Consider the following 23,738-nt stretch of genomic DNA (forward strand, 5'->3'; position numbering starts at 1 on the left):
GAGCACATAGCAATATAACACAGTCTAGTAGTAATGTAACAAATAACAAGAATCAATCTGAAAATTTACACATGTCCATAAGTCCTAGAAACAGTCCAATAGGATTCCATTGTCCATTAGTTCATGTGCCAGGAATCTAATAATTCTTATGAGCACAATCAGCAACAGAACCACCCGATATTTCTTGGGTCTTCTCCTTTGTTTCAAGGGTCTGCTCCATCTTTCTGCGATGGACAAGGCGAATGCGGCTCGTAGGCCCTTCTTTCTCCACAGCGGTCAGCTACGACCCCCGACTCCCCAGCAACCATGTCGAAGGGACCCGCAGTTGGCATTGATCTTGGCACCACTTATTCCTGTGTGGGAGTCTTCCAGCATGGGAAAGTGGAGATCATCGCTAATGACCAAGGAAACAGGACCACCCCCAGCTACGTCGCCTTCACCGACACAGAACGATTAATCGGTGATGCTGCAAAGAATCAAGTTGCAATGAACCCCACCAACACAGTTTTTGATGGCAAACGTCTGATTGGTCGAAGATTTGATGATGCAGTTGTACAGTCAGACATGAAGCATTGGCCTTTTACGGTGGTGAATGACGCAGGCAGGCCTAAGGTCCAAGTGGAGTACAAAGGGGAGACCAAAAGTTTCTATCCTGAAGAAGTATCTTCTATGGTCTTAACCAAAATGAAAGAAATTGCTGAAGCTTACCTTGGAAGACTGTCACAAATGCTGTGGTCACAGTACCAGCCTATTTCAACGATTCCCAACGTCAGGCCACAAAAGATGCTGGAACCATCGCTGGTCTTAATGTGCTCCGAATCATCAATGAGCCAACTGCTGCTGCTATTGCTTATGGCTTGGACAAAAAGGTTGGTGCCGAAAGAAATGTGTTGATCTTTGACCTTGGAGGTGGTACTTTTGATGTTTCCATCCTTACCATTGAAGATGGCATTTTTGAAGTCAAGTCCACAGCTGGGGATACCCACTTGGGTGGGGAGGACTTTGACAACCGCATGGTCAACCATTTCATTGCTGAGTTCAAGCAAAAGCACAAGAAGGACATCAGTGAGAACAAGAGGGCCGTTCGCCGTCTGCGCACCGCTTGTGAACGTGCAAAGCGTACCCTCTCTTCCAGCACCCAGGCCAGTATTGAAATTGACTCCCTCTATGAAGGTATCGACTTCTATACATCAATCACTCGAGCCCGGTTCGAAGAGCTGAACGCTGATCTCTTCCGTGGCACACTGGATCCTGTGGAGAAGGCCTTAAGAGATGCCAAGCTAGATAAATCTCAAATTCATGACATCGTCCTGGTGGGTGGTTCCACTCGCATCCCCAAAATCCAGAAGCTTCTGCAAGACTTCTTCAATGGCAAGGAACTCAACAAGAGCATCAACCCTGATGAGGCTGTTGCTTATGGTGCAGCTGTCCAGGCTGCCATTTTGTCTGGAGACAAATCTGAAAATGTTCAGGACTTGCTGCTGTTGGATGTCAGACCCACACTTAACACCATATACCAAGATAAGATCAAAATGGGTCTATGACCTAGGCATAAAGAACGAAATTATAAATAAATTAGAGGAACAGAGAATAGTTTATCTCTCAGACTTGTGGAGGAGGAAGAAATTTGTGACCAAAGATGAACTAGAGACCATTACTGATCACAAAATAGAAAATTTTGATTACATCAAATTAAAAAACCTTTGTACAAATAAAACTAATGCAAACAAGATTAGAAGGGAAGCAACAAACTGGGAAAACATTTTCACAGTTAAAGGTTCTGATAAAGGCCTCATTTCCAAAATATATAGAGAACTGACTCAAATTTATAAGAAATCAAGCCATTCTCCAATTGATAAATGGTCAAAGGATATGAACAGACAATTTTCAGAGGATGAAATTGAAACTATTACCACTCATATGAAAGAGTGTTCCAAATCATTATTGATCAGAGAAATGCAAATTAAGACAACTCTGAGATACCACTACACACCTGTCAGATTGACTAAGATGACAGGAAAAAATAATGATGAATGTTGGAGGGGATGCGGGAAAACTGGGACACTAATGCATTGTTGGTGGAGTTGTGAACGAATCCAACCATTCTGGAGAGCAATCTGGAATTATGCCCAAAAAATTATCAAATTGTGCATACCCTTCGATCCAGCAGTGTTTCTATTGGGCTTATATCCCAAAGAAATACTAAAGAAGGGAAAGAGACCTGTATGTGCCAAAATGTTTGTAGCAGCCCTGTTTGTAGTGGCTAGAAACTGGAAAATGAATGGATGCCCATCAATTGGAGAATGGCTGGGTAAATTGTGGTATATGAATGTTATCGAATATTATTGTTCTGTAAGAAATGACCAGCAGGATGAATACAGAGAGGACTGGCGAGACTTACATGAACTGATGCTAAGTGAAATGAGCAGAACCAGGAGATCATTATACACTTCGACAACGATATTGGATGAGGACATATTTTGATGGAAGTGGATTTCTTTGACAAAGAGACCTGAGTTTCAATTGATAAATGACGGACAAAAGCAGCTACACCCAAAGAAAGAACACTGGGAAACGAATGTGAACTATCTGCATTTTTGTTTTTCTTCCTGGGTTATTTATACCTTCTGAATCCAATTCTCCCTATGCAACAAGAGAACTGTTCAGTTCTGCAAACATATATTGTATCTAGGATATACTGCAACATATCCAACATATAAAGGACTGCTTGCCATCTAGGGGAGGGGGCGGAGGGAGGGAGGGAGGGAAAAAAAATCGGAACAGAAACGAGTGTCAATATAAAGTAATTATTAAATAAAAATTAAATTAAAAAAAAAGAAGCCATCCCATACTGCATTTGTGTTGGTGATTAATTTTGTCAATTGTGGCATTAAGTTGTAATCAATTGAAGTTATTCCAGAAGATAGAACACACACACACACACACACACACACACACACACACACATTTTTATTATGATGTCATTTTCAGTCATGTTGTACTCTTCCTGAATATATTTGGGGTTATCTTGGCAAAGATACTGCAGTGGTTTGGCATTTTGTTCTCCAATTCATTTTACTGAGGCAAACAAGGCTCATGATCACACAGATAAGTGTGTGAGACTATATCCTAATTCACAAAGCTGTATTTCTGACAGGAAGACTGGAACTCTGCTGTATGACATAGTTGCACAGTATATACACACATACTTACATACATACATAAATACATACCTAAATGCACACACACACACACACACACACACACACACACACATATAAAATGATGTAGGAATTTTAACAGGTTCAATAAATTTCTCTAGGCTTTAAATTCTCTAGTTCTGTAAATTCCTCTAGGCTGCCCTTCAATGGCTACTTAGGTCATGTACCACTATTACTCAATATTCCAACAATCATTTTGAAACACTATGTGTGACAACACTCCTTTATCTATGTATCTATGACTCTTTTAAGATCATAAGCATCTAAATTTGGGGGGCCTTTCCCTATATCTTGTAGCATTTATGCACAAACATATGCAGATGCACATCTCCCTTCCATGAGAGTCCCTAGCATACTCATTTAATTCCTAAGTCAAATCACTCTCCAAAACATTTTACTTTTTCATAAATAATCTTAGTTCTTAGTTAAATTTTAGCCCCACATCTTAACTCTTCTTTGAGTCTTCTTTTCTGCCATTATAATGTAAACTTCTTCAAAGTAGAGATGGTTTTATTTTCTTTTATTCTTGTATGGCATAAGGATTGAGCCTGGTGCCTGCCACACAGTCAGTACATAATAAATGCCTTATTGCTCAATATTCTTTTTACTCTATTTTCTATCTGTTAACTCAAAAAAAATTTCTAAAATGGAAAACAAGCATTATTCTATCATTTTATTTCTTAGGCATATAAATATATTGTGCTACAAAGGAACTTAGAGGCCATCTAGTTCAATCTTTTCAATTTATAGGTTATGAATTTGGAACAGAGAAATTCAATAATTCACCAGAAGTCAAATCGTATTTAAAAAGAGACAAGATTTGGTCTCACATCCTATGACTTCTAAGTCAATGCTTTTTTCCCCCCACTATGACACTCTACCTTTTAAATTTAAAAACTTTAGAAGTTTTTAACATTTAAATTTTATATTAATAATGATGATGGTGATGATAATAGTTAAACATTATGTAGTGTTTTAAGGTTTATAAAACACTCTATTATACATGTAGTTATATGTAATAATTTATAATATTAAAGAAATAGTCCACACTATGATATTATTTTAGAACATATCATAAGACTTGTTATGAGACAATTAAATTTAAAGTAAATTAAATTTAATAAGGTGAATGAAAATGTAATAAAAAAATTTAAAATAAAACAGAGAAAACTTGCCAATGTTTAAGAAGAATAATGTTAAAATAACTTATTTCTCACCAAATAGTATGAAACCATGTGCCTCACAAATTGACTATTGCATTCCATTCAGAGAGTGGCACCTGTAATGGGAAGTAGATTTGTTCTGGTTGGTCCCATAAAAAGAACTAGTTAGAATAGATAAAAGTTGAAAAAGGACTAATTTAAATTTGAAATAAGGAAACAAGGGAGCCGAGCCAAGAGGACTGAGTAGACAGGTGTTTATCTACACTATTCCTAGCTTCAGTCAGATCAACATGCTGATCAAGCATCTAAATTAATTTTGGAGTGAGAGAACCCACAATTATTTGGAGTGCAAAAAATTTCCAGCAGAAATTTTTTTGGAAGAACTTCAGAAAACATCTATTTCAATTGGCCATAGAGGAGGCAGCTGTGCACAGGCACAGAACAGGGACCCAGAGTGGTGTGTCCACACACTCAGGAATTTACAAGGAGGCTTTTAGTCAAAATGCATCAGCATTGGCTACTCTGTCTAGTTTAGAAGTCAGTGGATCAGCAGCTTAGCTATAAGAGCAAATAGTGAACCTCTGAAACCCCATAAATAAGAGACTTGGCCAAGCCCACCAAGTACTGGAACAATCTTATCAGAACTGGCCCAGGGCAGAATAAAGCTATTGTCACCTGAAGGGCAGCTTGGGACAACCACTCCTTTGCCTTGAGAACAGACCTCAACCTTTATATAATGAGCAAAAAATCAAAAAGAACTCTGAACAGCAATCGATTTTATGGAGATAGAGAACAGATCTCAAATCCCGAGGATAATAAAGGCAAATTATTTTCAGATAAAGGCCCAAAGAGCAATATGAGTTGGTCCCAATCTCACAATGTTCTCCTGGAAGAATTCAAAAAGAATTTTAAAAGAGAGCTAGAAAAAAATGGGGAAAGGAAGTGAGAACTTTTCAAGAGAACATGGAAAATGAAACAGAAATTATCTGAAGAAAACCTTAAAATAGATTTAGTGAAATGGAAAAATCATATAATTCATTACAATATATATTTGATGAAATGGAAAAATCAAATAACTCCTTATAAAATAGATTCAATGAAATTGAAAAAAGCAAATTCCTTACAAAATAGATTTGAAAAAGAAATAAATTTGTTGAAAAACAGAATTTATAAAATGAAAAAAAAACTAACAAAACACTTAATTTAAAATTCAATTGGCCAAATGCAAAAGGAGATAAAAAAGGTAAATGAAGAAATTACTTCACTAAAAATTATAATTGAAGAAATGGAAGTGAATGCCTCAATGAGACTTCAAGAATCAGTCAAAAAATAGCTCCCTTCGGGAAAAAAAAAATAACAAAAAAGAAGAAAATGTAAAATGCCTCATTGGAACAACAACTGACCTAGAAAATACATCTGGAAGAGATAATCTAAGAATTATTGAACTCCTTGAAAACCATGATGACAAAAAGAGCCAAGACACCATCTTTCAGAGTATTATTGAGGAAAACTGCCCTGATGTTTTAAAATCAGATGGTAAAATAGCCATTGAAAAATTCCCCAATTACCCCCTGAAAGAGACCACAATATGAAAACTTCAAGGAATATAATAGCTAAATTTCAGAATTAATATTGCAAGCAGCCAGAAAGAAGCAATTTATCAAGGAATCACTAATAGGATTACTCAGGACCTAGCAGCTTCCACTTTAAAGGAAGGATCTGGAAAGTGATATCCTGAAGGGCAAAAGAGCTCTGACTGTAGCCAAGAATTGACTATCCAGTAAAATTGCACATTATCTTTCAGGAAAAAAAAAGTTGGCATTCAATGAAACAGGTGAATTTCATTTTTTTCTGATGAAAAGATGAGAGATGAACAGGAAATTTCATCTCCAAATACAGAACTCAAGAGATGCATAAAAAGGTAAAAAGGAAAACAAATAACAGTTTCTTTTAAAAATTAAAAACTTTACATGCCTATATTGGAAGAGAATATGTTTAACTCTTGAGAACTGTATCTCTGTTGTGGGCATACTTAGAGATTGCGAGTAAAATTTGATTTTATTGTGATGATATAAAAAGAATCTAGAGGTGGAAAGGGGATTATAATGGAAGAAGAGGGAATTGGAGGTAAAATGAAATAAATTACAGCTCATGAAGAGGCAAAAAGACCTATTATAATTGAGGGAAAGAAGGTAAAAATATGAGCATTGTGTGAATCTGTCTCATCAGATTTGCCTCAAAAAAAGAATATCAAACATCTTTACCTCCTCAGAGAAATTGGTTTAACATATAGGAAAGTAAGAAAGGAAAAAAAAAAAAAAGGAAAAGGAAAGGAGAAGCTAATAGAGGGGGGGAGTAGAAAAGAGCAGGTAGAAGAAAGGGGGAGAGGCTGTAAAGAGAAAAAAAGGCTGTTTAAGGGAGGTGGTTGTCATAAGCCAAATACTGTGGAAGAGGAAAAGGGGGAAAGGAAAGAGACTATTATAGTCTGGGAAAAATAAGATTGCAGGAAATACTGGGTTAGTAATTTTAACTGTGAATGTGAATGGGATGAATTCTCCCATAAAATGGAAGCAGATAACAAACTGAATTAAAAGCCAGAATTCTACAAATATGTTTTGTTTTGTTTTGTTTTGTTTTACAAGAAACACTTTTAAAGCAGAATGATACATACAGAGTAAAGGTAAAAGGCTGGGGAAAAATCTGATGTTTTAGCTGAAGTAAAAATAAATCAGGGATGGTGATCCTGATCTCAGTTCAAGCAAAAGAAAAAAAAATAAATCTAATTAAAAGAGTTAAGGAAAGAAATTACATCTTGCTAAAGTGTACCATAGATAATAAAGTAATATCAATAATAAATGTATACACCCCAAGTGGTATGACATCTAGATTGCTAGAAGAAAAATTGAGAGGTGCAAGAAAATTAGAGAGCAAAACTATACTAGTAGGAGATATGAACTTTGCTCTCTCAAAAATAGATAACTTGAACCACAAAATAAATAAGAAAGAAGTTAAGGAGTTAAATAGAATTTTATAAAAGTGAAGTATGATAGAACTTTGAGGAAAACTGAATAGGACAGAAAGGAATATACTTTTTTCTCAGGGGTACATAGAACTTACACAAAAATTGACCATGTTTTAGGGCATAAAAACCTCAAAATCTTTTACAGATAGGAACAAATAGTAAATACAACTTTTTCAAATCATGGTGCAGTAAAAGTGGGCCAGAGAAAAACAGGTAAAATTAATTGGAAACTAAATAATCTGATCATAAAGAATGAGTGGGTGAAACAACAAATCATAGACACAATTAATGATTTCATCCAAGAGACTAACAATAATGAGACAACATACCAAAATTTATGGGATTCAGCCAAAGCAGTTTTTGGGGGTAGTTTTATATCTCTACATGTTTACTCATGTAAAATGAAATTATCCTTGATGAAAGCTTTTTGGGTCATGATAACTGGTATCCACTATATTAGTCAACTTTCTGAGTTGCTTATGTTTACAAGTGTGTTAAGCATGATATGTGTAATTTCACAGATATCACTAATAAAAATTTTGGACAAAACAAATCCAAGAACACCTGTTTCCAAATATGATAAATAGCAGTGTTAAAAGAGGGAAGTAGCAGACTTATAAATATTTCCCTATTATGAACCACTTCTTGTATGCAGAGTTAATTGGCCTCTCCCCCAAACTTGGATTCCTAACAGTTCAAATAAAAATCATAGAATTGAAGACAGCTCTGTAACTCACAGCTCCATTCACTCTGAAAATCTGTTTCAGGTTAACACACTGTGCATAAATAACAACCTGGGAGGAGAATTATGTGTGTCAAGTGAACACTCAGTCATTTAACACATGTACAACACACTTTTGCTTACCCATTTGCCAACCATCATAGAGGTTCAACTAGAGGTCAAAAAAATAAGAATTCTGTCTTTTTTTTCCGGCATAAAAGAAGACAATTATAAATCATCAAGGGTTTGCCTCTTTGATACAAAAAGTGTGACTTTTTAAGTGCCAAAAATGAAGGGCACTAAGAAAATATAGATGAAAGGAACTTGGGTACATTGAAATACATAAGTGACGTAGAAAAAAAAACACAAGTGTAAATGTGGCCTTCTCTATGAACTAAAAAAACACTGGCATATCACTTCCCCTCCCCCCAAAATAGTGAATTTCATCTTTTCCAATCATCCTAATTTCACTATTATAGTCATAATAATGCATAGTTGATATGATATTCTATTTCATGTGAAAAAAGTAGGGTGGGGATATTTTGCACAGCAGGAAAAGAATTAAGTATTCATCAAGCATCTTCCATATGTCAAATAATGTGTTAAGTGCTTTGCAAATATTATCTAATTTAATCATTGTTTGGGGAAGTTTGGAGAAGTGCCTGAAAAGTTGAGCCTTGTTTTCAGGATAGATAAGAAAAATGTTCACCTTCCAGAACTTGGGTCATTCTATGAGCAAGAGTTCCAGGTATCTCTGGAGAATAAATGAATATAATGGCTAGAATGAATATATCCCATATTGGAGTTCACATCCAGGAAGAAACCCTGGTTAGTACAAGCCAAGGGATCATAGGTTTAGAATCAAGCTACTGTTAAAGTTATAATTCCATGGAATTATAAAGCTACACATGCAAGAGACTTTAGGAGTCATGTAGTTTAAGCCCCTCACTTTATATTATAACTCAAGAAGGGGAAGGGTCTTACTTGAAGTCACATGGAGAAAAAAAATCATATGTGGAATTTGAATACATGTCCTCTGACTGCAGAGATTTTTTTTAACTGTACCATAGAACTTAAAAGATTAAATAATTTTCACAAGTTTGTATGACTTATAAATGTTAGAAACAGGATTTGAACACAGGCCTCTTAACACTAAATCTGATGCTCTTCCTACTTTATCAGGATTTTCAATGATATATCATATAAACAAAAAATGTTTTGCTTGATTTAGGTTGTATATATTAAAATTTAGAAAGGGAAAATTATCTTTTTATAATGTTGTGCCTTGACATACATATGCACATCAAAGTTCAGATTCAAGGCATAAAATGGAAATTGCTTCAAATGAGAAGCCTCCTCACTCCATTTGACTTATGGTTGGAGTAAATAGTTGCTAAGATTCTCTTCAGCATTGGACCTGAAAATCATTGGACCTAAAATAAAATAAGTTAAGGAAATAAGAAAGGCTAAAAGGACTATTATAAGATTTATATGTATATGTAGTGTTTTATTTTGAGGATGGAATAATATATACCAAAATGTAAAATCTATATGATATATTAATCATATAGATGTTATGTTATCAGAGATCATTATGGGAAAGAAATAGTCTTCTATACTCTTCTTTGTTGTTAACTATAGCTGAAATCCTTTATCATGGCTATTCTTTGAAGTTATTTATGATTTTCTTTTCTCTTAAAGTGGCAGTATCAAGTTTTGTTTTTAACAAACAATGAAATATTGATGATAGAATGAAGAAAACCTCTAAAAATAAGAATTACCTAAACTATCCCTCATCTTGCTCAAGATGATGAGCATACAGTATTTCAAAAACTTTCAAAAGATTTCCACATTTAGATGATTTTTTGGCAAATGATAAATGTATTTATAACATGTAAGGAAGGAGATATGATTTAAAAGAACATTTATAGTTCTTACAGGACAGAGTCAGATTTTCAGAGTAACTTCACTACTGACTTATTTTGTAATCTTTTGCAACCTCCATATGCAAATTCCCATTTATAAATTTTTGTTGAATTATAATTTATCAATTGTACCAGTCTTTTGTGATATACTTGTCACCATTTTTTTTGGCAAAGATACTAAAGTTTCCATTTCTTTCTGCAATTCATTTTATAGATGAGGAACTGAGGCAAACTTTCCTAGGATCATACATCAAGTGTCTGAACTCAGACATCAACTCAGGAAGAGGAATCTTTATGATTCCAATTACAACTCTATTCACTGTACAACATAGACTGATTTTTTTTTCTTCACCATTATGCCTTAACTTAAGATTTAGGACTCAAATTTGGTATAAGTTATTCCACAGAATTTCAGTCCTGGCAGTCCCAATCTCAGTGCATAGTTCCAGCCCTCTACAAGTAACTACATGTGTTATCATATTGATTGATTTTGTAAAAATCATTTACACTTAACACTTTTGTTTGTACTGATTAAAACAATTTATTGAGCTAAAAATTTTCATTCTACAGCTAGCACTGTATCTTGTAGAAATAGCATATCTCATCATGTAAGAATATGGAATAACATTCAAAATGGGGAATAAAATGATAAGATATCTCAGGTAATCAAATTTGGGAGAAAACTACTTTCAATATGTAAATCTACTCAGAGATCATTTTGTATTTTTTTTTATGTTTTTAGTTAAAATAAAGATCATTTCCTGGGCATAAAAAAAGATGCAATTTATGTAATTACTACATGAGCAGCATTGTTACTTAGGACTGATTATGATTTTCAATGGGTCTGAATAGATGTCCACCATCTATATAAAAAGCTATTCTTAAAAGGGTGTGTCCTCCCAGATGGATTTACATCTGAATTCTATCAAACATTTAAAGATCAATTAACTCCAATGCTAAATAAACTATTTGAAGAAGTAGGGATTGAAGGAGTCCTACCAAACTCCTTTTATGACACAGATATGGTACTGATACCTAAACCAGGTAGGCTGAAAACAGAGAAAGAAAATTATAGACCAATCTCCCTAATGAATATTGATGCTAAAATCTTAAATAAAATATTAGCAAAAAGATTACAGAAAATCATCCCCAGGATAATACACTATGACCAAGTAGGATTTATACCAGGAATGCAGGGCTGGTTCAATATTAGGAAAACTATTAATATAATTGACTATATCAACAACCAACCAAACAAAAACCATATGATCATCTCAATAGATGCAGAAAAAGCATTTGATAAAATCCAACAGCCATTCCTAATAAAAACACTTGAGAGCATAGGAATAAAAGGACTTTTCCTTAAAATAGTTAGGAGCATATATTTTAAACCTTCAGTAAGCATCATATGCAATGGGGAAAAACTGGAACCTTTCCCGTAAGATCTGGAGTGAAGCAAGGTTGCCCACTATCACCATTATTATTCAATATTGTATTAGAAACACTGGCCTCTGCAATAAGAGTCGAGAAAGAGATTAAAGGAATTAGAGTAGGCAGTGAGGAAACCAAACTATCACTCTTTGCAGATGATATGATGGTATACCTAGAAAACCCCAGAGATTCTACTAAAAAGCTATTAGAAATCATTCATAATTTTAGCAAAGTAGCAGGATACAAAATAAATCCCCATAAATCCTCAGCATTCTTATACACCACCAACAAAATCCAAGAGCAAGAGATACAAAGAGAAATTCCATTCAAAATAACTGTTGATAGCATAAAATATTTGGGAATCTACCTACCAAAGGAAAGTCAGGAATTATATGAGCAAAATTACAAAAAAGTTTTCACACAAATAAAGTCAGACTTAAATAATTGGAAAAATATTAAGTGCTCTTGGATAGGCCGAGCAAATATAATAAAGATGACAATACTCCCTAAACTAATCTATTTATTTAGTGCTATACCAATCAGACTTCCAAGAAAATATTTTAATGATTTAGAAAAAATAACAACAAAATTCATATGGAACAATAAAAAGTCGAGAATATCAAGGGAATTAATGAAAAAAAAATCAAATGAAGGTGGTCTAGCTGTACCTGATCTAAAATTATATTATAAAGCAGCAGTCACCAAAACCATCTGGTATTGGCTTAGAAATAGATTAGTTGATCAGTGGAAAAGGTTAGGTTCACAAGACAGAATAGTCAACTATAGCAATCTAGTGTTTGACAAACCCAAAGATTCTAAATTTTGGGATAAGATTTCATTATTTGATAAAAACTGCTGGGATAACTGGAAATTAGTATGGCAGAAATTAGGCAAGGACCCACACTTAACACCACATACCAAGATAAGATCAAAATGGGTCCATGACCTAGGCATAAAGAACGAGATTATAAATAAATTAGAGGAACATAGGATAGTTTATCTCTCAGACTTGTGGAGGAGAAAGAAATTTGTGACCAAAGATGAACTAGAGACCATTATCAATCACAAAATAGAAAATTTTGATTATATCAAATTAAAAAGCCTTTGTACAAACAGAACGAATGCAAACAAGATTAGTAGGGAAGTAACAAACTGGGAAAACATCTTTACAATTAAAGGTTCTGATAAAGGCCTCATTTCCAAAATATATAGAGAACTGACTCAAATTTATAAAAAATCAAGCCATTCTCCAATTGATAAATGGTCAAAGGATATGAGCAGACAATTTTCAGATGAAGAAATTGAAACTATTACCACTCACATGAAAGAGTGTTCCAAATCACTATTGATCAGAGAAATGCAAATTAAGACAACTCTGAGATATCACTACACACCTGTCAGATTGGCTAAGATGACAGGAAAAAATAATGATGAATGTTGGAGGGGATGCGGGAAAACGGGGACACTGATGCATTGTTGGTGGAGTTGTGAACAAATCCAGCCATTCTGGAGAACGATCTGGAATTATGCCCAAAAAGTTATCAAACTGTGCATACCCTTTGATCCAGCAGTGTTTCTATTGGGCTTATACCCCAAAGAGATACTAAAAAAGGGAAGGGGACCTGTATGTGCCAAAATGTTTGTAGCAGCCCTGTTTGTAGTGGCTAGAAACTGGAAAATGAATGGATGCCCATCAATTGGAGAATGGCTGGGTAAATTGTGGTATATGAATGTTATGGAATATTATTGCTCTGTAAGGAATGACCAGCAGGATGAATACAGAGAGGCTTGGAGAGACCTACATGGACTGATGCTAAGTGAGATGAGCAGAACCAGGAGATCATTATACACTTCGACAACGATATTGTATGAGGATGTATTCTGATGGAAGTGGATTTCTCTGACAAAGAGACTTAACTGAGTTTCATTGGAGAAATGATGGACAGAAACAGCTACACCCAAAGAAGGAATACTGGGAAATGAATGTGAACTATTTGCATTTTTGATTTTCTTCCCGAGTTATTTTTACCTTCTGAATCCAATTCTCCCTGTGCAACAAGAGAACTGTTCGGTTCTGCAAATATGTATTGTATCTAGGATATACTGCAACATATATAGGACTGCTTGCCATCCTGGGGGGGGGGGGAGGAGGGAGGGAGGGGAAAAAAACGAAACATAAGTGATTGCAAGGGATAATGTCGTGTAAAAATTATCCTGGCATGGATTCTGTCAATACAAAGTTATTATTAAATAAAATAAAATTTAAAAAAAAAAAAAGAAAAAGAAACCAGGGTAAGGTCTGTAACTAAATAAAGAAACACTTTAACAGAGAAAAAAAAAAAAGGTGTGTCCTCAAAACTTTTGAGAACAATGCCATTTTACTTCCAATTTTTGTTTAATATTAAAAATGTACAAACATTTATATGTCTTTAACCCTTTATCCCCTTATTTTCTCATAATATGATAGAATTCACACACATATAAGTGATCTAAGTAATTTTTTCAGAATGACTGACAATTCTTTGGACCATGACTTGTCCGTTTGATATAGAAAACAATGACCAACGTAATGGAAATTTGAATAAACACTATCATACTTCAAGTGATAGTCACAAAACCATTTTAGCAAAGTTGATCTCACAAAGCAAAAGCTAGATAATCCAAATCCTAATTAGAATATTTTCCTTAATGAAAGTTTCTGACTTGCCCATCTATTAATTTTGTATTTGTTATTTATAATAAATATCAAGATATTAATAGTATCTTTTGCAATTGTTAAGGTAAAGTAAAATTACTTTTTTTTTTTTCCCCCGAGGCAATTGGGGTTGAGTAACTTGCCAAGGGTCACACAGCTAGGAAGTGTTAAATGTTTGAGATCAGATTTGAACTCAGGTCCTACTGAATTCAGGGCTGATACTCCTTCCACTGAGTCATCTAGCTGCCCCATAAAATTACTTTTTTTGCTCAAAATTACTCAAAATTACATTTTTTGCTCAAAAATTATGTCAGGTATAGCGTGAATATCCATTTTCTAAAAACAAAGCCAAACTTGACTAACCAAAGTGATGCATTACAATAATAATGTAACATAATTGCTAGGATAATGAAAAAAAATAAGGGGAAGAGTTAAATATAAACAATCATACACCCACAAATTACAGATTAATGTCATATTTATTCCATCCTAATTAAAAGTTTTTCAACTAAATTTTGTGACATCTCTGTTAAATCTTAATGCCTCTCATGTTATTAAAGATTAAAAATGTGTAATTGTTAGTGCTATTATTTCATTCAATCACAGTATTGCTTTTTACATATCTCAGTCTAACAAAATATTCAAAACAGTGGAAGAAAATGTATTCTCCTATCCTTCTCATTTTTACCCAATAAATAAAAATGCTTATTTTCTCAATTAAAAAAAAATAACTTCCAGGGTAATTCTTTATAAATTGATGCAGTTTGAAAGTCCTAGTGTGTGTGTGTGTGTGTGTGTGTGTGTAAAAGAGTAATCTGCTGTTTCAATTCCATAATGCACATTAATGTTTTTAAAGTCTATATTTCAGAATATACAGATGTGGACTAAAATACAACATGTAAACCTTTGGCTTTATATAACTCACCAGGATTGAACATTTTTTTCTTGTTTAAAAGCAGCTGTTTAACAAAAGGTGTTTTATTAGTGTTTGAAATATATATGTAGCCATTCCAGGTATGCGGTAAACATTTTTTAATCATTAAAGTGAATCATAGGCAAATACTTCAGGAAAAAAAAAAAAAACTATAGGGCAATATATTTTAAAATACACCTCTATAAAAGCCACAAAATTGTTTTTCATTCAAACCAAATATTTACTGCATACTATTTCCTTAAAACAAAACTTGAAAGAAGTAGAAAATGGTATAAAAGAAATAGAACAATCTTTCCAATTTATTTGACTTTATGAGATATGTCTGATGACATTTTTATATGGAAAAAATACATATGATGAGGGAAATCAAAGGCAGGAATATCCTTGTTAGATTCCAAAAGAAATTCCTGCAGTGTCATTATTAATGATTATTAGTTATAATTTCACTTTACAAAATAATTATTTTGGCATTTTCATTGTAATGTTTTAAAAGTATGGGAAATTCTGATACTATGAAAAGGTGATTTGAAACTTGAAAGAATCCCATTTAATGTATTGTCATGTACAAATACACAGAATAACAAATAATCAGAGCCTTAACTAGGACAGGGTGAAAGTTGTGTATGTGATGAGTTTATGCTGCTTCTAGACAGTCAAAAAATATCCATGAATGCCATACAGCAAATCTTCCTCTGAAGCATCATCTGTAGGATAATGTTGCCATGGCTTTTTTCTCCCAAGGTTTACCTCCCTCCAATAGTAACTTTCCTATGGGTAAGGCTGGATGTTGTCATGACCAATCCTCTGTTGGTATAATTGCAACCAGAATTAAACTCTGTTTACCCCGTCTCCTCTCACCCTAAAACCCAGATGAAATTTTCTCATGTGTAAGAATACTTAGTTATAAGTCCAGTAATGATTACTGAGACAAGAGTGGCATCATGGATAAAGAGATAATCTCAAAACCAGGAAAATCAAGTTCTCCTTCACAAACACTGCCTGTATGATCCTGGATGGATAGCAGAGTGGCATAGCAAACAGAGTGCCAGGTCTGAAATTATGAAAACCTTAGTTCAAATCTGACTTTAAATACTGACTAGCTATGAGATCCTGGGCAAGTAACTTAACCTTTTTTACCTCAGTTTCTTCTCTGTAAGATGAGCTGGAGAAGAAAATGGTAAATTATTCCAGCATCTTTGCCAAAAACAAAACAAAACAAAACAAAAAGAAGAAGAAGAAGAAGAGGTCACAATCAGACATGACTAAAGAACAACTGAAAAACAAAAACAACAGACTCTAGGCAGGATATTTAATTTCTCAGTGCCCTAAGTAACACTAAAACTATAGATTTCAGAGAAGGTGCTAATCTGTACTTGTTTTTTTTCCCCAAACTATATTTGTAAAGAGATCTTTCCTCACCTAGGAATTCCTTATATTAATGAAAATACAGGTAAAGGCTCTAACCTTAAAAATCACTGCTTATTTGACCATTAGGTCTTTGATCTGAAATCTTCTTTTAAATGATAATAGCTTTTATTTTTCAAAAGAAGTACAAAGATAGTTTTTAACATTCGGCCTTGCAAAATCTTTTGTTCCATATATTTCTCCCTCTCTCCCCCTGCTGCCCTAGAGAGCAAATAATCCATTGTAGATTAAACATGGGCAATTCTTCTAAACATATTTCCACATTTGTTGTGCTGCATGACAAAAATTAAATCAAAAGGGAAAAATGAGATAGGAAAAAAACCAAGCAAACTAACAATAAAAAAGATGAGAATACTATATTTTAAGCACATTCAGTCTTCATAGTTTTCTCTCTGGTTATAGATAGCTCAAACATCACAAACCTATTGGAATTGCCTAGAGTATGATCTAAATTCTCTGCATAACTTGACCCTGTTTCATATAAGATAGTGACAAAGGAATAGGTACAGAAGAGAATCTCTGTAATTAGAGAAATTATATAATCCCGGAAACAGGGGTGAGAAAGTTTATCTTAATGACTTTTCTTTTTTATAGAAATAAATTTGATGTTATGTTATATATCAGAAAATCACCAATTTGAAAATGATAAAACATTTTTTAAAAAAATAGTTTTTCTCTAATGTGTATTTAATTATGTAGATGAGTAAAAACAAGTCACCTATAAGTTGATCTGATTCTCATGCTAAATTTTTAAAAATATGGAAAATCAATAATGAGCAGTATATTTTTAATAAAATTTAAATTACCTGGAAATTTGTTGAGAAAATTCTCAGACTTGTTACTTGTAATAAACAATAGGTCAACCACGATATTCCACTCTTTGGGGTCTCTTAAAGATGTGATTAATAAGGTTCATTTTCAAGAACATTTGGATTTATTGAACATTAGATGGCAAAAAATTCATGACATACGCTTCAATTTACAATAGAATGAAATCATCGTAAGTGCAATTAGGATTTGTTACTATGCCATCACTGTAAAGAATAATAGGTAGCAACACATAATTAAAACAACTCATGCCTTATGACACTAAAGCACTAAAAGAAAATGTGTTCATTGAAGAATGTAGACATGGGAGCCAATTTAATTAAGGGTTTTGTTTTGTTTTTAAGATTGCTACTAACAACTCTATGGAAAAAAATGCTCAAAATTACCAATAAAAGAATGAAAAGAAAAACAGTCCAGATTTATTTTATCTTGTCAAATTAGTGAAGATGATAATGTTAGATATGGTAATAATACAATTATATCTAGAGTTGGCTAGTGAGACTATGGCTTTGTCCTGCCTTTCTAGAAAGCAATTTGGAATTAGGCTAAAAGAAAAGAAAAAAAAAAAAAAACAACCCCCCCCCCAAAAAAAAAAAAAACAAAAAAAAACACTTATTGCTTATGTCCTTTAGTTTAGCAATCCCAATCCGGGGAGTAGCTCCTGCTCCACTCCCAGAGATATATCAAATATAGAAATGAATGCCTTGCATAAGATAAATTATTCATAGTAACACATAATAGACAAATAGGTGGTGTAATGAATAGAATGTAGAACTTTGTGTCAGAAAAATCTAAATTCTTTTTTTTTTTTTTCTGAGACACTAGTTCTATGATACTGAACAAGTTTCTTAAACATTCTCAGGTTCAGTTCCTTCAGATGTAAAATGGAGATCTTAATTTCACCTGACAGAATTATCATGACAATAAAAAAAAAAGCAACGTATATAAAGCACTTTGAAAAGTACATAAAAAGCAAATTAAAAACAAAATTGGGGGGGGGGGTTGGTGTTGGAAAGTCAAGGAAAAGACTCATGTAGAAGATGTCATCTATACTGAGCATTGAAGAAAAGTAAAGGATCTAGGAGGGATGATAAAAGAATGAATTCTGGGCAGGCAGGACACTCTGTGTAAAGACCTGGAGAAGAGATAAAGCATGCAACATGGGAGGAATAGTTAAAAGAAAGGTCAAATTGACTGTAATATATAATTTGTAAAGGGTAATAATAGTCGTTAGAACTAAAGATATAGAAAAGATTTAAAGGTAGAACTTTAAAACTGATCAAAAAATAAAATTAAAAGATATTTTGGACCACAGATTGAAAATACATTTTGTGACCATTGATAAGATCAAATATCATTTTCAATGTTTAAACACAAAATTGGTTGATCATGTATCAGTTTTAAAATCAGTGAATTAAGAATATCCTAATCAAACTCTCCCTTTCCTCAATTAAACAAAATATTAACAAAAAGATAATAGCAACTTATTTAAAAATTCAGTGTGACCAAGTTGGAATTTTAGAAAGGATTAAAGATTATTATAATTTTTACTTAGGATATTTAACCATATTAATAACCAAAATAATTATATCACATGATTATGTGAATAAAAGCAAAAAAAAAAATCTTGAGAAAATATAGCTCTCATTTATACTTAACCCCCCCGCCCAAGCCAAGCTAGATTCACTTTTTTTTCCCTTGAAATATGGGATCTTTGTTTTTTTTATCTTTTAAAAGTATTTTTGTAATATTTTAAATTCTGAACTGTCCCCCTTCCTCCTTCCTCACCCTATATTAAAGAAGGCCACTTTTTGATGCAAATACACACACACAAAACTCTCTCTCTCTCTCTCTCTCTCTCTCTTCCTATAAAACCATACTCAGCATACTTCTATGCATCAGTTCTTTCTCTGAAGATGGATAGCATCTTTCTCCATAGGTTCTTTGTAGTTGATTTAAATGTTTATGATACTTAGAATAACTTTAATATTTATAGTTGTTTTTTAAACAGTATTGCTATTCAAACAATGTTATTGAATATAATGTTCTCTTGGTTCAGCTAATTTCACACTTCATTATTTCATACCAATTTTTCCATTTTTTTTTGAAAATCAGCTATCTCATTATTTCTTATATCATAGTAGTATTCTAACACAACAATATGCCACAACTTGTTTAGCTATGCCCATATTGATGGGCATTACCTCAATTTCAGTTCTTTTCTACCATAAAAAGAGTTGCTATAAATATGTTAGAGAATATAAGTTCTTTTCCTTTTCTCTGATTATCTTGGAGGAAAAAAAAACTAATATGTATGTATTTATTTTATCAAATAAAACTAATATATATATATATATAACTTTTTGGCTATAATTTCAAATTGCTCTCCCAAATAGTTGCATCAGGTCACAGTTCTACACACAGTGTATGTGTCCCAATTTTTTGACATCTCCTTCAATATTTGTAATTTCTGTTATCATTTCAGCTAATCTGATAGGCATGAGATGGTATCTCAAAGTTGTTTTCAATTTGTATTCTTCTAATCAATAATTATAATGATTTAAAGCATTTTATATGACTATGTAATTTTGATTTTTTTGTGGGAAAAACTGCCAATTCATATACTCTAACTACTTATCAGTTGGGAAATGACTTATATTCTTATACATTTTTGCAAATATCTCTGTATATTTGAGAAATGAGACCTTCATGAAAGATGCTATTTAATCCCCCCCCCCCAAAAAAATTCTTCTTTACTTCCAATCTTGGCCACATTGGTTTTATTTGTACTAAATACTTTTTAATAATCAAAACAATACATTTTACATCTGAAAATGTAATTTTTGTAAATTCATAAATTGTGAATATTCTTAAGTCTGATAGGTAATATGTTGCCTGCCCTTCTAATTTTCTTATGATAGCTTTCTTTATATTCAGGTCAGGTATTCATTTTGGTTTTGTCTTGGTAAATCATGTATGATGTTGGTCTCCATTCAATTTTTGCCATTGTGATTTTCAGTTTTCCTATTTTTATCAAATAGTGAATTCTTATTCCCAAAGTTTAAATCTTTACATTTCTCTAAATCATTTATCAAATAGTTTTGTTAGTTACTACATTACAACATAATTAAACATCTGGGACTGTTAACCTCCTTCTTTTTTTTTTAATTTTCTCCCATTGCTTCATTTTATATTTTTGAGCTTTTGTTCTGTTACTTAAATTTTCTTATTTTTTTTTAATTCAATAAGACACTTTTTAGTGATTTAATTTAGTAATTTAATGATTTAAAGATCTCAGAAGATAGTAGAGTAGGTTACTGATTTTCAATTTCTCCAGATTTCCCCCCAAAATAGAACAAATTTACATCACAGGGCAAACATTGATTGGTGAAAAATCACAAAAACTTGGAGCAAAACAGGGGTCCTCCTGATATAACCCTAATTTGGGGTTAACCTGTCTGAAGTGAAAACATCTTTAAGTTAGCTTTTCAGAAACACAGAAAGGGAATCTGGGATTAGCTGGGTTTGGCTGAAGCCTCAGCAGGAACCGCAGAAACTTTCACCTTGGGATGGTATGAGGAGTTTGGAGTTTAAATCTCTGATTCCCTGCTGATTAGCAACACCAGGTACAGTTGTGCTGCAGAGAAGTGGCCCTGGCCTAGAATGAACCATAACACACATGAATGCAGAAGCTGTGAGGTAGGGACACTGTTGGCTGTGGAAACTTACAGGAGTGGGGAACTTTTGGTTTGGAGTTCCAGGTCAGAGGAAAGAGTTGAAGTGAAGCTAGAGGCATAATCCTCCCACCCCATGATTAGAGGAGCATACAGTAATATCTCTTATTTAAAGTAATGGCAAAGAAGAAAGAATACAACCAAAAAAACTTACTATGGAAATAGGGAAGACTGAGATTCACCTTCAGAGGAGGACACTGAAATAAAAAGAGCTTCTTCTATCCCAAAATGTAATAAAAACTATTCAAGAAAAATAAGATTACTGAAAACTAGTTTCAAAGATGAAAATAACTCTTTAAAAATTAGAATTCGGGGAGAGGAAGCCATTAAAGATACGAAAGACCAAGAAATAACAAAAGATTATAAAGAATAAAAGTATAGAAGAGAATGTAAAATATCTTACAACAAAATTTAAAAATTTAGGAAACAGATCAAAAAGAGAAATTATAAGAATAATTGGACTACCTGATAAACTGTAATCAAAAAAAAAAAAAAGAACCTTGACACAATAATGCAAGAAATAATCCAAGAAAACTGTCCTAGAGTTTTAGAACATGAGGGGAAAGTAGAAATAGGAAAAAATCCACTGATCACCACCTCAAAGAGATCCTTTATAGAAAAGACATAGGGACATAACTGTAAAATTCCAAATCCCCCAGATCAAAGAGAAAAATTTTTAAGAAACAAGGAAAAAATAGTTAAATACACTGGCACCACAATTAGAATTGTGAAGGAATTTTTAGCTGCAACAACAAAAAGGCCAAATTAAAGAATAGAATTAAAGGAAAGAATCAGGAGGGATAGGAAAGATATGTGTATATGTATATGTGGGGAAAGGGGATTGTGTGTGTATATGTGTATATATGCATATATAAATATATTCTTCCTTAACTATAGCTTATTGGGAGTAAGAGAGGGAGAATGAAGGTGGAAAAAAAGAATAAAGTAAAAGTAGTTCACAGCAGAGAACAAAAGAACAATTTACAAGGAAGTAAAAAAAAAATGGACACATGAATATAACTTCTTTTACAATGTGTATATATATATATATATATATATATATATATATGTGTGTGTGTGTGTGTGTGTATGTATATGTATACACACACATACATATATATGTATACACATATATACACATGGATATTTTATTGTACTGGTAATCATTGTTATATATTTCAATCCTCCCTGATGTTCTACTGGGCACATGACAATGTTGTCTTTTGTTTTGTTTTGTTTTGTATTCCTTTTCTATTATGCTTTTGTCAAAATTAAAATGAATAAAAAACAAACAAAAAAGTAATTTATTTGGGATGGTATTGAATAAGTAAATAAGTAAGAATTGGTTATTTTAATTTTATTGACTCTGCCCACTGATGAACACTTAATATATCAACAATTATTTGTATCTGAACCAATTTGTATAAAAACAGTTTTTTGATTATGTTCATATGTTTTTGGGTATGTCTTGGCAAAAATACTTGTAGAGGGCCACAGATAGTGGGTAAGATATAAGACCTTTCAGCTCAGAGATAACCTGATGACAATGTCTGGTTCATCTCCTCTAAGGCTGGCTCTTGGCCTTCCTAAGAAGTCAGAGGGCTGTGACAACCTGAGTTATAAAGTAGAGTGATATGAAGTGTCAAAGAATCATCTACATACAATAACAAGTTGTTTATGTGGTCTCATATGTGCAGTATATAATACATGCACAGTGGGCTTCGTTTACATAAGGGTATTAGGATATATATGGCTGAAAAAAATTGGAAAAAATGGCCTCCATGTTTGACCATCCAGGTGAGTCCCACCTCTTCACTCCTCTTCTAAGAGTGATACCAAGTGGCAAAGAGTCATGTACATACAATAGTAAATTGTTTATGTGGTTTCATATGTGCATGCGCAGTGACTGGCTTTGGTTATATAAGGCTGAGAGAATTTGGAATGAACGGATTCCATGTTTGACCATCCAGGTGAATCCCACTTCTTCACTCCTCTTCTAAGACCAAGGACTTGAGCTGGTACCAAGATCCTCCAGAGAACTCATCTGGACACAACATTTGGCACCCAAGATGGGGTTCTAGAAAGCACAGTACATTTTGCCACTCCAACATGGGGCTCTATAAAACTTGGTGCACATGTGCTTAGTATTGATTTTATTTCATTATGGTACCCTTTAGCAAAATGCAGTTACCTTCTTTATCTCTTTTAATTAGATCCATTTTTGCTTTTGCTTGAGCTGAGATCAGAATCTCTATCCCTGCTTGTTTTACTTTGACTGCAGTATAATGGATTCTTCTGCATCCATTTAGCTTTACTCTGTATGTATAACACTATTTTTTTATTATACCTGTTTATTTACAAGATATATGCATGAGTAATTTTTCAGCATTGACAATTACAAAACCTTTGGTTCCAACTTTTCCCTACCTTGCCCCCCACCCCTTCCCCCAGATGGCAGGTTGATCAATACATGTTAAATATGTTAAAGTATAAGTTACATACAATATATGTATACATGTCTAAACAGTTATTTTGCTGTACAAAAAGAATCAGACTTTGAAATAGTGTACAATTAGCCTGTGAAGGAAATCAAAAATGCAGGTGGGCATAAATAGAGGGATTGGGAATTCTATTTCGTG

General features: G+C 33.2%; 1 pseudogene; it reads left to right on the forward strand.

Moving 5' to 3' along the window:
• The first annotated feature begins 259 nt into the window (after positions 1–259).
• Positions 260–1,511, forward strand: LOC127538642 (heat shock cognate 71 kDa protein-like; annotated as a pseudogene).
• The last annotated feature ends 22,227 nt before the right edge of the window (positions 1,512–23,738 follow it).

This window comes from Antechinus flavipes, chromosome 5 (genome assembly GCF_016432865.1).
Source record: "Antechinus flavipes isolate AdamAnt ecotype Samford, QLD, Australia chromosome 5, AdamAnt_v2, whole genome shotgun sequence".
NCBI lineage: Eukaryota > Metazoa > Chordata > Mammalia > Dasyuromorphia > Dasyuridae > Antechinus > Antechinus flavipes.